Genomic DNA, 14,043 nt, shown 5'->3' on the forward strand with positions numbered 1-14,043 from the left:
TAGTGTGAATGCACCCTTAGGAGGAACCCAGGGCCAACCGCACCAGCATATGGTCTCACAAGGGGTCTGAGGATCTCATCTCGGTACCTATACCTCTGCGAACACATGGAGGGCTGTGTGGCCCTCCAAAGAAATGCCACCCCACACCATTACTGACCCACTGCCAAAACGGTCATGCTGAAGGATGTTGCAGGCACCAGATCACTGTCCACGGCATCTCCAGACTCTGTCACATGTACTCAGTGTGAACCTGCTTTCATCTGTGAAGAGCACAGAGCACCACTGGCACGAAGTTGCCAATCCTGGTGTTCTGTGGCAAATGCCAAACGTTCTGCACGGTGTTGGGCTGTGAGCACAACCCCCATCTGTGGACGTCGTGCCCTCATACCATCCTCATGGAGTTGGTTTCTAACCGTTTGTGCAGACACATGCACATTTGTGACCTGCTGGAGGTCATTTTGCTGGGCTCTGGCAGTGCTCCTCCTGTTCCTCCTTGCACAAAGGCGGAGGTTGTGGTCCTGCTGCTGGGTTGTTGCCCTCCTACAGCCCCCTCCACATCTTCTGGTGTACTGTCTCCTGGTAGCGCCTCCAGCCTCTGGACACTACACTGACAGACACAGCAAACCTTCTTGCCAGAGCTCACATTGATGTGCCATCCTGGATGAGCTGCACTACCTGAGCCACTTGTGTGGGTTGTAGAGTCCGTCTCAAGCTACCACCAGTGTGAAAGCACAACCAACATTCAAAAGTGACCAAAACATCAGCCAGAAAGCATTGGTACTGAGATGTGGTCTGTGGTCTCCACCTGCAGAACCACTTTAATTTTGAGGGGAACTTCAAATCCAGGCCTCTATTGGTTAATAAATTTGATTTCCATTGATGATTTTTATGGGATTTTGTTCTCATCACATTCAACTTTATACAGAATAAAGTCTTTAATGAGAATATTTCATTCATCCAGACCTAGGATGTGTAATTGGAGTGTTCCCTTTATTCTTTGAGCAGTGTATATGTGTGTGTGTATATATATATATATTTATTAACCTTTGAAATCCTGTCAGAGCACCCGGCTGCAGTGCCCATGTGACTGGCATGAGGCCGGCCTGTGATTGGTCAGTCCTGGCACCTGCACACAGTATGATTAGAATTCTCTGCCCAACTGCCAGTCAGTGTTGGTTGGAGTTTCGCAGCGACTTGTGCTTTACGAGGAGCCATTTGGATTTGCTATATTTCGGAGCCGCCTAGGCATATTACTTGTTACTTGTTTTGTATTGTCTGTTGTTCTGTGTGTGTCTGTGAGGATTTGTGCCTGTTTGTTGTTTTTCTTGCAGGTTTTACCGCAACATCTTCATCAGCTAATGGTAAGTCCTTGCTCACACATTATATACACTACACATCAGGTAGTACATCACAGTACACAGAGTATATAAGCAGAGGGGGAAGGTGACCGGTTGATTTCATTCTGTATAGAGGTTGAGCACTATAGCATAAGTGACAGCACATACACAACACCAGGCCCAGTGTTATTCAATGGCGGGCAAGGATGGACAGATTTGGGCACATACCCCTCCACCAGTGGCCATCTTGGGAACAGGTAAAACATTGAAGCTGTCTGTATCCCACAAGGGGGCAGCATTGCTCAGCGGGGACAACTACAATACTGGACTTATTACAGTATATTAGTAAATGCTCAGTGATGTCTCCAGCACATCAGACACCCCCGGAGCCATCAGCAAAGGGGGACATGACTTTGGGATGGGGGAACCAATAACTCCTGCAGTTTCTTCTTTGTGTTGTACAGTAGTTGTGTACATTTATACAGACTGGTTCAGCTTTAGGAGTATATGTCTGTGTATATTCAGCTTTAGGAGTATATATCTGTGTATATTCAGCTTTAGGAGTATATATCTGTGTATATTCAGCTTTAGGAGTATATATCTGTGTATATTCAGCTTTAGGAGTATATATCTGTGTATATTCAGCTTTAGGAGTATATATCTGTGTATATTCAGCTTTAGGAGTATATATCTGTGTATATTCAGCTTTAGGAGTATATATCTGTGTATATTCAGCTGTAGGAGTATATAGTGCTTAGTGTGTTACTGTAGGGAGGGAGGAGTTAGGAACAGATGTCACTTCCTGTCTCCTCCATCTTCATCCTCTTTCCCATCACAAGACCTGGATGAAGCATTTCCCGCTCGCCCTCTATTAATCACTATGTTACAATTGCTTTTTCCCATTTTCCTGTATAATGTATTATTGTATCATCTCTGTGTTACTGTAATTGTGTATCTGACTCTATATATACAATTCTGAGATGACTGATGAGTTATTGTTGGCATTATCCTTCAAAGCCCAAGGGAAGGGCCGTCCTCCAGCCATGGTTCCCTAGAGGTTTCCTCCACAGGGGGGTTTTCCTCTCCTGAGTGCTGTAGGATGACTCTTCGTGAGTCGGGGTTTGCCATGTTTAGTCCATATATTGGCATTTGCCTGAACATTTAGTTTTTGAGTTATTTGTTCATGGCATTGGCAATAAGTGTGGAAATATAGACATTTAATGAGAAGTAAAAGAAATAAATAATAATAATAAAAAAAATTATATCGGGAGTCAGTCGTATGTAATAGTGTTACGTGTCACATTGTCTATTGATGAACTATCACTGCTTTACTTTTGCGGTTGAGGAGTCAGGTGGAAGTTACAGGAAGTTATTGTGGACTTATTATAACTAATAGAGGAGGGTAAACCTCATGGTGGGGAACAAGCTGAGCTTTGGAAATGGCCGGCCGGCAGGATGTGGTAATAGTAACGTCATCCAGGGGCGGGCACAGGGGTTAAGCACAGGGTTGTTGGTGCCCTTAAAGTGTACCGACTCTGCTGGAATTGCAAACCGGAGCGTGGCGCCCCAGTATTTATATATTGCTGTCTAGCCGGGTGCTGTATGTCAGACAGATGGGGATCTCACAGGATTCGGGAATCCCAATGATCTAGCACTTCACCTGACTCCTTCTGTCATTATTTTACTTCTGTGAGTTTAATAAAGCTGTGGCCATTTTGACACCCAAAATAAAGTGTTTTGTGCCTTTATTCCAAAATCCATATTTACTGTAGTTTGGGTGGTTTTAGGAAGGAGTGAGGGACATCCCATATCCAAAAATCATGAGACAGGCTAAAATGGCCGACCCTTCATCCTAACAAGCTTATTAATAACAATAATGTATCTATCAGCAATAACAAGAGCCGTAGATTACTGATTTGTCTTATACACAGATATAGACAAATATCAGGATGGGACATCTAATGTAGTCAGTGGTAAACCTAGCCTCTCCGCTGCCTGAGGCGGACGATCAAAAGACGCCCCCCACCCTCCCCCGTATTGAGTCCGAGGGGGGGTTGTTTATCTTTTGACCGTCCGCCTCAGACGGGGGGGGGGGGGGGGATTGGGGGTGCTAGCAGTACCATTACAATAAATTACAACATTACAATAAATACAATGCAATGTGATATTTTGTGCAGTAATACTCACAGGAGACGTCTTCCCACATTTCCCGTCTCTTTCCTTTGGACTTGACTCACAGCAGGCCCTGCAGCCTATATTATGCCCCACAGTGGCACAATAGACTGTGGGGCTTAAAGGGATTCTACCATTAAAAAACTTTTTTCTGTGGCTGCAATTGCGAGCATGCGCAGTCGGCTCTAGTAGTGTAAGAGCCGACAGAGGTGACGCTGCTGAAGAAAGTAGGGGAGGATCCAGCAGAAGAAGGAGGCGGCGCAGGATCCTGTTCTCGGGCAGTGGTGGGGATGCCCTCGCATTTTCAGCGCTGAGGCCCGCCCCCATCGCTGCCAGAGAACTAATTTACATACCGGTAAAAACTGGTATTACTAGGGAACGGTGGAGATCCCATCTAAAGGTAGGAGACGAATAGCCTTTCTAAAGGCTATTCCGACGTGTTAGCCACAGAAAAAAGTTTTTTAATGGTAGAATCCCTTTAATAGAGGTTGCAGGGGGGCCACTGTGGGGCATAATAGAGGTTACAGGGGCCACAGTGGACCTTTCAAGCTCTATTATGCCCCACAGTTGCACACCCATGAACTATTATTATACTCAGGGGTCTTTTCAGACCCTGAGTATAATAATCGGATCCCCAGGGGAGGTGAGGGAACATAATAAACACTGTTACTCACCTCTCTGGGATCTGATGTTACTCCTACCAGGCTTCGGGCCTGTATGGTAATGTGTCAGACGTCATGTGGTCTGGAATATTACCATATAGGCCCAAAGCCTGTGCTAGCAGTAACATATAGGCCCAAAGCCTGTGGTAGCAGTAACAACCTGTAATCATACAGGCCCAAAGCCTGTGCTAGCAGTAACAGGCTATTACTACTAGCACAGGCTTCGGACCTATATACTACTGCTAGCACAGGCTTTGGGCCTATATGGTAGTATCCCAGACCACGTGACGTCTGACACATTACCATATAGCCCTGAAGCCTGCTTGGATTAACACCGGATCCCGGAGAAGTGAGTAACACTATTTATTATGTTCTCTTACCTCTCTGGGGCTCCGATTATTATACTCGGGGGTCTGGAAAGACCCCCGAGTATAATATCAGCGGCAGTGGGATCGCAGCCTGGCCCGGGCCTATTCATTACCGCCCGCCGCGGCCTAAAGTACAAGGGGAAGCAGGGGCGGCAGTGACCAGGTCCGGGTTGGTAATAGGCCGCTGCCTGCTGGTAGATACTCCAGCAGGCAGCGGCCTATTAAAAATCAAAAAAAGAGTTATTATACTTACCGACCCTGCGCTGCTGCTCCCGCTGCCGCATCCTCTTCTCCCACAGGACGTCTGAGTATCAACGTAGGCGGCGCTGATACGTAGATGTCTGAACCAGTGCAAGGAGAGCGGCAGCTCTCCTTGCGATGGTTCTGGGGGGGGGGGGGGGGACGCCGGGCTGCCGTCCCCCCTATTTAATGCATAGTGTCAATACAAAGAACAATTTTGGGTGTAATTACACCCGGCACTAAATTGGATTTTTTTGGGGTTGGGGGTATCATTTGGCCCCTCCATGATTATTTATCTCGTATAGAATTTATGAAGAGGGAACCATCTATATATTGGAGACGGTGTATGTCACGGAGCAAAGGTATACGTCTTCCTCCGGATGGTCTTTTGAATCAACACGGACGCAAGAGGTCGGGAGACAACAGCAATTTATTGTAATCCACAAAGTTAGTAGCCAGCGGCAGTCACATCAACCGTAATAACAATAAGTCCACAGAAGTCACAATCCAATGATAGCTTTGGCTCCTTGGTCCTGTAACTAAATCCTGGCTCTCTGCAGAGCTGTGCACAGGCCGGCTAACACATACTAACTCCAGCTACAACTATATACTAAGACTGTTACACCTATATCTGTGGGTGGGAAGGGCTGAGTCACAGATCCTTCCCCCCTCACCTATACCAAGGAGAGCAGACTCCCTGTCTACTATGGACAATGCACCATCCAACATCTTCTTGGAGACACTGATCAGATTATCTCCACCCATTGTCCTCACTAGTTAGAGGTATTTGCATACAATGTGCTAACACACTAGACCCTAATCAGCCAACTACACATTGATGTATACAACAGGTTAGAGAATACATTCCACATGAAATATATATTACACATTGCCTATAGTATAGACTCTAACCATCCCGTGACAACCCCTCCCCCTCTCAAAACATGTGCATGACACAATTGGCCTACACAGGTAAATTGGGGAATGCACATCAGTCTCTATAGCTCATATGTCCTCCTGCCGGGATAACCCATCTGCGTTCTGGTGTTGGTTCCCTCGGCGGTACTGAATGGTAAAGTTGTAGAGTTGAAGGGCTGGCATCTGGCAGAAAATCCGGTCGATCCATGTTGGCGTCTCTCTGAGCTTGGCTTCGGGTCACTGCTCCCACAAAGTGGCACTGTAAATTTCCAACATCGTTGCCTAACAGAACATCGGCCGGCAGCCCGCTCATCACACCAATTGTGCATCGTTTTGGTCCATAACCATAGTCGAGTTCCACGGTAGCTTTAGGAATACGTTTCCGAGTACCTCCTGCCAACTCGATAGAAAGGCCAGGGCCCTCCTCTAGGGCCTCGGGTCGAACCACTCGGGGGTCCGCTACCGTTAGGAAAGCTCCCGAGTCCCGGAATCCAACAACTGTTCGGCCATCCAGTAGGACCTCCTGCAAGTGCTTCCGCTGAAGGTTTGCGGGATGTGTGGCGGAAGGCTGAATCCCATAGACCCCTGGAGGTGGAACAGATGGGTCATTCATGGAGTCATCTGGAAATGGGGCCAAACTTTCAGTCCTAGGGGTGGTTCCCAGGTAGTGAATAGGCCGGGATGCCACCGTGGCCCGTGCCCCCATGTTAACAGGGCAACTAGCTTGCAAATGTCCAGGCCGCCCTCACCCAAAACATCTGCGCTCTAGCATTCTTCCAGTAGGTCGTTGTCTAGGGACAGGGTTGTTCATAGCTGGAGGCCGATGGGCTGGGGCAGGGGTAGAGGGGGAATTGTAATCCTGAGGCCGGGCACGAAAGGTGGGTGGCTGGGTGAAGGGTGTCTGGCGGACTGTGGTAGTTTTCCGCTCCTCTGCAAACAACCTCTTCCACTGCGGCTTGATGGTCAGGCCCTCATCTGCAAGAGAAGCAGCTTGCTCCACTGTGGCTGGGTTCCGTTCCAGCACCCACTCACGGATCTCAGCGGGGCACTGGGAAAAGAACTGTTCCTTAAGTATGACTTGGAGGATCTTATCGACTGTGACAGCCTCCTCTCCTTCTAGCCAGCGCTTGCATGCTTGCTTCAACTTGTGGGCGAACATGTGGAAGGAGCTTCCCCCATTGTAAGACAAAGAGCGGAACTGAACTCGGTAGGTCTCTGGAGTGACTGCATAATACTTCTGCACCGCTCTTTTAATGGCCTCATAGTCCCGCTGATCACTAGGGTCCATGGCTCTGAGAGCTTCCGCAGCCCCATCTCGTAGGTGCCCCACCAGATACCGGACCCAATCCTTCTCTGGGACTTCCATCAGGTGGCACTGGTGTTCGAAGTCCTGAAAATATCCATCAACATCCCCAGCCGCTTCATCAAAGGTCTTGAAGTGTTTATGGGAGACATATGGTGGTTCTCTCACTGTTGGGCTGGGGGTCGACGTTTGATTATAATTCCGCGTAGTTATCTCAGCCATTCGCATTTCATGCGCCATTCTTTCCTTTTCATGCGCCATTCTCTGTTCCTCCTTCTCCGTTTCCTGAGCCCTCTGTAATGCTCTACTCCTTTGCTCTGCAGTTGCTCCTAGCCCCAGCACTGCCAACTCCTCCTCATACAAAACAACCCATCTGCTCTTTTGGGTCTGTACCTGCCACTCCCGTATCTCTACTGTCTCCTGGGGGCAGCCCTCCTCATGGTCGCTTTGCAGGGTCATCTCCTCCAGTGCCTCGATCAGTTGCTCTTTCGTTCTTCCCTGATAACTCAGGTTTAGTTCCCGGGCCCTTACTTGTAGACTTGCCATAGTCCAGTTCCTGTATTCTGAGGTTGTGGCTCCATTAATCGCTGGGCTGCTGTAGTCCATCTCGCTGTCCGCTGTTGATCCCACCGCTGCCAACCAGTTGTCACGGAGCAAAGGTATACGTCTTCCTCCGGATGGTCTTTTGAATCAACACGGACGCAAGAGGTCAGGAGACAACAGCAATTTATTGTAATCCACAAAGTTAGTAGCCGGCGGCGGTCACATCAACCGTAATAACAATAAGTCCACAGAAGTCACAATCCAATGATAGCTTTGGCTCCTTGGTCCTGTAACTAAATCCTGGCTCTCTGCAGAGCTGTGCACAGGCCGGCTAACACATACTAACTCCAGCTACAACTATATACTAAGACTGTTACACCTATATCTGTGGGTGGGAAGGGCTGAGTCACAGATCCTTCCCCCCTCACCTATACCAAGGAGAGCAGACTTCCTGTCTACTATGGACAATGCACCATCCAACATCTTCTTGGAGACACTGATCAGATTATCTCCACCCATTGTCCTCACTAGTTAGAGGTATTTGCATACAATGTGCTAACACACTAGACCCTAATCAGCCAACTACACATTGATGTATACAACAGGTTAGAGAATACATTCCACATGAAATATATATTACACATTGCCTATAGTATAGACTCTAACCATCCCGTGACAGTGTATTCCTGTGCCCCAGACAGATTAATAAATTGAGGGACTGGGCAGGAAAAAAAAAAGATTTTGAACACCGGCTGTGTCCCATTATACATGAGGGTTGGCCTTAAATCAAAATAAGAGACGGTTTTAGGCGCTGAGTTTTCAGAATTTTTATTAATAAAAGTTATGTGTTACAACTATCATCCAGACTGTGAATTTATGAATACTGGGATGGTTTAACTCTCTGTGAGCTATCATTCTGCTGTATTTCTAATATTTCAATGTTTAATTTTTGATCCTTCTTGACCACTTTACACGTCCCTGTTCAGACTCTGAATACTGCAGATGTGTATTGCTACAGTTCTCAATGTTGTATATTAATTGGCTACAATGTGATTATGTGACGGGCATGTACTGGGCACTACCTGGCACATTATATTATATTACAATGTAATTATAGAATTACTGGCAAATTATAATCTGAACTGGTTCTTAAAGAGGTTTCGTCACAAACACGTATTCCCTGTGCACAGGATAGTTCTCAGTATCTGATCACTGGGGGGGGTCTCACCATTGGGGATTCATTGTTTATTTGCCTAAATTTACCCTGTTCAGCGTCTGGCATAAATAACCCATCACCTTTATTCTATGGTTGAGCCCCATTACAGCGATACCAAATATCTATAGTTTTTCTATGTTTTACTTTTGTGCAATAAAGTTTTTTACTTTTTTTTTCTTGCAATGACAGACCTAGCTATTATACAGTGTAGCACACATATGGGCTTGTTTTCTATGGGATAAGTCACATTATAGAACCACTATGATGTACATATACAGTATAGATTGATATTGTCACAGGGGATGGGAAAGTAATGACACCGTCCTCCCACTGTCACACTATAGGAGCTGCAGTCAATGTCGACTATGGCGTTTATTGTGTTGAATAAGTTGCAGTGAGATGTTATCTGTAGGGGTGTAACAAGGTACTATGGAGCCCCATGGCATAAGTGGTAATGGTGCCCCACTTTACCAGGACAGTCAGGGTAAAAAAAAAAAACAAGATCCTTGGTTCAGGTGATGTTTACCCCGATCCCCTTGTACCAGGGTCAGGTGTCTGCTGCAGCCAATCACTGGACTCCATGGTCACATGTTGGGCACCATCAAAGGCGTAATTTAAAGGTTCTAGACCCCAAAAATAATATGTATACACTTTTTTCCCCCTGACGAAGCCACGGTAGTGGCGAAACGCGCGTCGGGGTGCGTTCACTACATGAAGGTCCACCCATAGGTAATTTATTACTTGGTATCATGTTATTTCATAAAATATTTGCACTTTAAAAAACTATGTATGATATATATGCACTTTAGAAACTATGCATGTTTTACATATCCTTATACACTCACCGGCCACTTTATTAGGTACACCATGCTAGTAACGGGTTGGACCCCCTTTTGCCTTCAGAACTGCCTCAATTCTTTGTGGCATAGATTCAACAAGGTGCTGGAAGCATTCCTCAGAGATTTTGGTCCATATTGACATGATGGCATCACACAGTTGCCGCAGATTTGTCGGCTGCACATCCATGATGCGAATCTCCCGTTCCACCACATCCCAAAGATGCTCTATTGGATTGAGATCTGGTGACTGTGGAGGCCATTGGAGTACAGTGAACTCATTGTCATGTTCAAGAAACCAGTCTGAGATGATTCCAGCTTTATGACATGGTGCATTATCCTGCTGAAAGTAGCCATCAGATGTTGGGTACATTGTGGTCATAAAGGGATGGACATGGTCAGCAACAATACTCAGGTAGGCTTTGGCGTTGCAACGATGCTCAATTGGTACCAAGGGGCCCAAAGAGTGTCAAGAAAATATTCCCCACACCATGACACCACCACCACCAGCCTGAACCGTTGATACAAGGCAGGATGGATCCATGCTTTCATGTTGTTGACGCCAAATTCTGACCCTACCATCTGAATGTCACAGCAGAAATCGAGACTCATCAGACCAGGCAACGTTTTTCCAATCTTCAATTGTCCAATTTCGATGAGCTTGTGCAAATTGTAGCCTCAGTTTCCTGTTCTTAGCTGAAAGGAGTGGCACCCGGTGTGGTCTTCTGCTGCTGTAGCCCATCTGCCTCAAAGTTCGACGTACTGTGCGTTCAGAGATGCTCTTCTGGCTACCTTGGTTGTAACGGGTGGCTATTTGAGTCACTGTTGCCTTACTATCAGCTCAAACCAGTCTGGCCATTCTCCTCTGACCTCTGGCATCAACAACGCATTTCCGCTCACAGAACTGCCGCTCACTGGATGTTTTTTCTTTTTCGGACCATTCTCTGTAAACCGTAGAGATGGTTGTGCGTGAAAATCCCAGTAGATCAGCAGTTTCTGAAATACTCAGACCAGCCCTTCTGGCACCAACAACCATGCCACGTTCAAAGGCACTCAAATCACCTTTCTTCCCCATACTGATGCTCGGTTTGAACTGCAGGAGATTGCCTTGACCATGTCTACATGCCTAAATGCACTGAGTTGCCGCCATGTGATTGGCTGATTAGAAATTAAGTGTTAACGAGCAGTTGGACAGGTGTACCTAATAAAGTGGCCGGTGAGTGTATATATGTAATGTAAGTGTCATTTATTCATCATCAACCATTAGTATTCCATCTTGGGCCTTCATTGTTCTGTTTGGTTGTATCACCCCATTCATTATTTCTGTCTTATATATGTTTTAAAATGTATTTAAATAAAGCTTTATATATTTTTTGCTAAACATTTTCTGTGGCAGTGCGCTTTTTTAGCATAGTGTTCTATTCCCAAAAATAATATGTAATAGGACGGCTACCTGTCCTGCGCCATTTAGAGTCCTGGTATACTGGAGGTGGAGAGAAGAAATGGAGCCCAAGACGCCCTGACTATTTGTCTGCTGATCAAATCCTACCATCGGCCGCCCTGACCATGAATAGTATTCCAGCCTTATAGTGGATGACTTACTGCTGAGTGACGCCATGTTACTTTATGTTCTGTATAAGGGGCAGTGACAGGAGGGTTTATCCCAGTGAATCACATGCACATCTTTCTGGTCAGATGGTTTGGCAGCTACAGATATTTAGGGCATTAGATTGACATTACATGTTAGTGAATAGGATTTCATGTAATCTCACTCACAGCTTCCATGTGTGGCAGAGTTGTATATACTGTATGAGCACAACATGAACACGACATATCTTATATCATATATTACTTATATATTATATTTCTGATCAGGAGCCAGCGAGGACGGACGGAGCTATGGAGCGCCCACCTGAGGACGAGGAAATCTTCGACGTGCCCACCATGATGGCATCGGCACTGCTGGCCGGATTTACTTACAATGTCGGTATCGGGTCTTTTATCTGTACTTTCTACTTTGTCTATAGTGTAACACTGAGCACATACAACATGTTTACATTACTACTAGATTAGTATAGAAATATTCTACTGAACACTGAACATTGCACCATATTTAATAGAGACCATGTAATTCTATGTAAATGGTGCCCTGGTAATGGCAGATTATAATATGGGGTCTTTACAGCCCAGGTTTATTACACAGCTCGGGGCCTATGGTACTTCTTATCTACCACCGTGTAATGGAGATGCCAGAACTCAATGTTACTTCCTATTTATCTGCGTCCTTAGGACTTGGAGGAATCTATCTGGAGACATCTCTGCTCTGACAATGCCAGGGAATCATTTACCCATCACATTACTGGGATTCAGACCCCACCCCTATCACAGCCATATACTGTATAGGAGAAATGGCCGGACATGTGTATGGGCCTCATGGCATATGTGCTATGTCTCCTCCCTATACTGTGGCCCTGCGCTTCATTACTTACATCTCATCAGTACATTTCATACCAATAAAACAATATATAATATTAATAGGTTTTGTGATCAGATTTTATGTAATTGTGGCCAATTGTGGAAAGAAACTCAGGACAACTAAATCTAAGAAGTTTTCTTGCAGCCTCCTCCACTTTTCATGATGGAGCACATCCTGCAGAGGGCCGAGGAATATGTAAGTGACCCCAGCGGACACGACACGACATCATCCTCACACATAGACAATCTTAGAAGAAGAGTAAAGTATCACTTTATACATCATATTATACAATTTACTCTCTAACATACCACAAGTTATTTACCTCCAATGTGAACAGTCTTAGCCCAACATTCCCTTTACTATACACAGAAGGTAAATTGTAGAGAAGACATTTATATATCATTTATATAGACAAGACCAAGATGTCATCCACCAAATATTACAGTCCACCCCTCATGGATGACCTCAGTAAATATAACCCTGTATGACACATGATGTCGTCTCTTTCCAGTTCTTCAGGAGTTTCGAAGAGGCGATGGACTTCACCCTGCAGGAGGTGAGAACCTCATTCAGATGTGTCTGTACTGTTACAGCTTCCTTATATGTATGTACAGGTATGAAGTCTTGTTAGGCTACATGGGATAGTTTTCTGTCCGGAATAACAAGACTTTGTCATTTCTATATTCTTCAAGAGATTTCTCTAGAGCTGCAGTAGATGGAAGTGACTCTAATATTATATTATTACTATATTCTTATGACAGGCAAGACTCGCCCAACTCCGGATCACCGAGAGCTACGTAAGTAATATCAGCAAATCATCGTAACATAGGACATAATATTATATGATATTCATATTCCTCACATACATGTCCATAAAGAAAGAAAGAAAATCCACTTCACTGCCCCCTCCCCACATAAGAGAAGACAATATCCTACAATTGTCACTGTACACATCATATACATCAGTCAATGTATAGTGTCCCTATATCACACACATATAAAATAGGGTCAGTATTATAGGAATATCAGTATATTGTGGAGTGTAGAGGGAACTCATGTAAAGACCAGGAGAACAGACAAACTCTATGCACATGTTGTACTTGGTTGGATTCAGACCCAGAACTCCTTATACTTAACATGATATTTTCTCTTTACTTCTCCAAGGATGAAGATGATGGTGAAGACTCTGAGGACGGGGTAAGAGTCTTATAAAGAATAGACTGTAAAACATAAATCTGACCCATAGCCCAGAAGATCTGAGTCTGTAATAGAAAACTAACCATTACCTGATCTATTGCAGCCAATCTACATGAAGCTGGACGACGGCGAGAGGATCCCCGAGGAGGACGATGTAAGTGATGTCACCACATAGTCATATTATATCATGGAGAGCCATCATTTATCTTCACATTCATCTGAAATAAAAGGATTTATATTCATCTGTCAATTCATTTTATTTTTAGGAACCACCGACCGAATTTACTGCAGAGACCTCAGAGGAAGAAGAGGCAGAGGAAGAAGAAGCAGAGGAAGAAGAGGCAGAGGAAGAAGCGGCAGAGACATCAGTAGAAGAGGAGGAGACATCTTGCTGCGCCTGGTCCTGCATTCCAGCCAGACAGCTCCTCGGCAGAGTCAGGGCCAGGATCGCCTCCTTCATGGGTAGATTTTAGGTAAGTAAGGTAAGTATAGGTAAGTATAGTCATATGGTAAAAAAAAAAAAAAAAAAAAAAAAAAAAAAAAAAGTAGGATAAAAGGTACATTTAGTGGATACATATAAGATAAGAATAAATATAAGTATAGCGCTATAGTAAAAAAAAAACAAAAAAAAAAACCATTAGTAAGATATAAAATATTATCTTAAAATTTAAGTTAAAGGGATTGTCCAGGAATTGGAGCAACTCGTGTGGAAGCCGGAGGAGATGCAAAATAAAAAGTATTCTCACCTGTCCCTAGCGCTCCATTGTCTGCCGCC

The sequence above is a fragment of the Leptodactylus fuscus genome, chromosome 7 (assembly GCF_031893055.1).
Source record: "Leptodactylus fuscus isolate aLepFus1 chromosome 7, aLepFus1.hap2, whole genome shotgun sequence".
Classification (NCBI taxonomy): Eukaryota; Metazoa; Chordata; class Amphibia; order Anura; family Leptodactylidae; genus Leptodactylus; species Leptodactylus fuscus.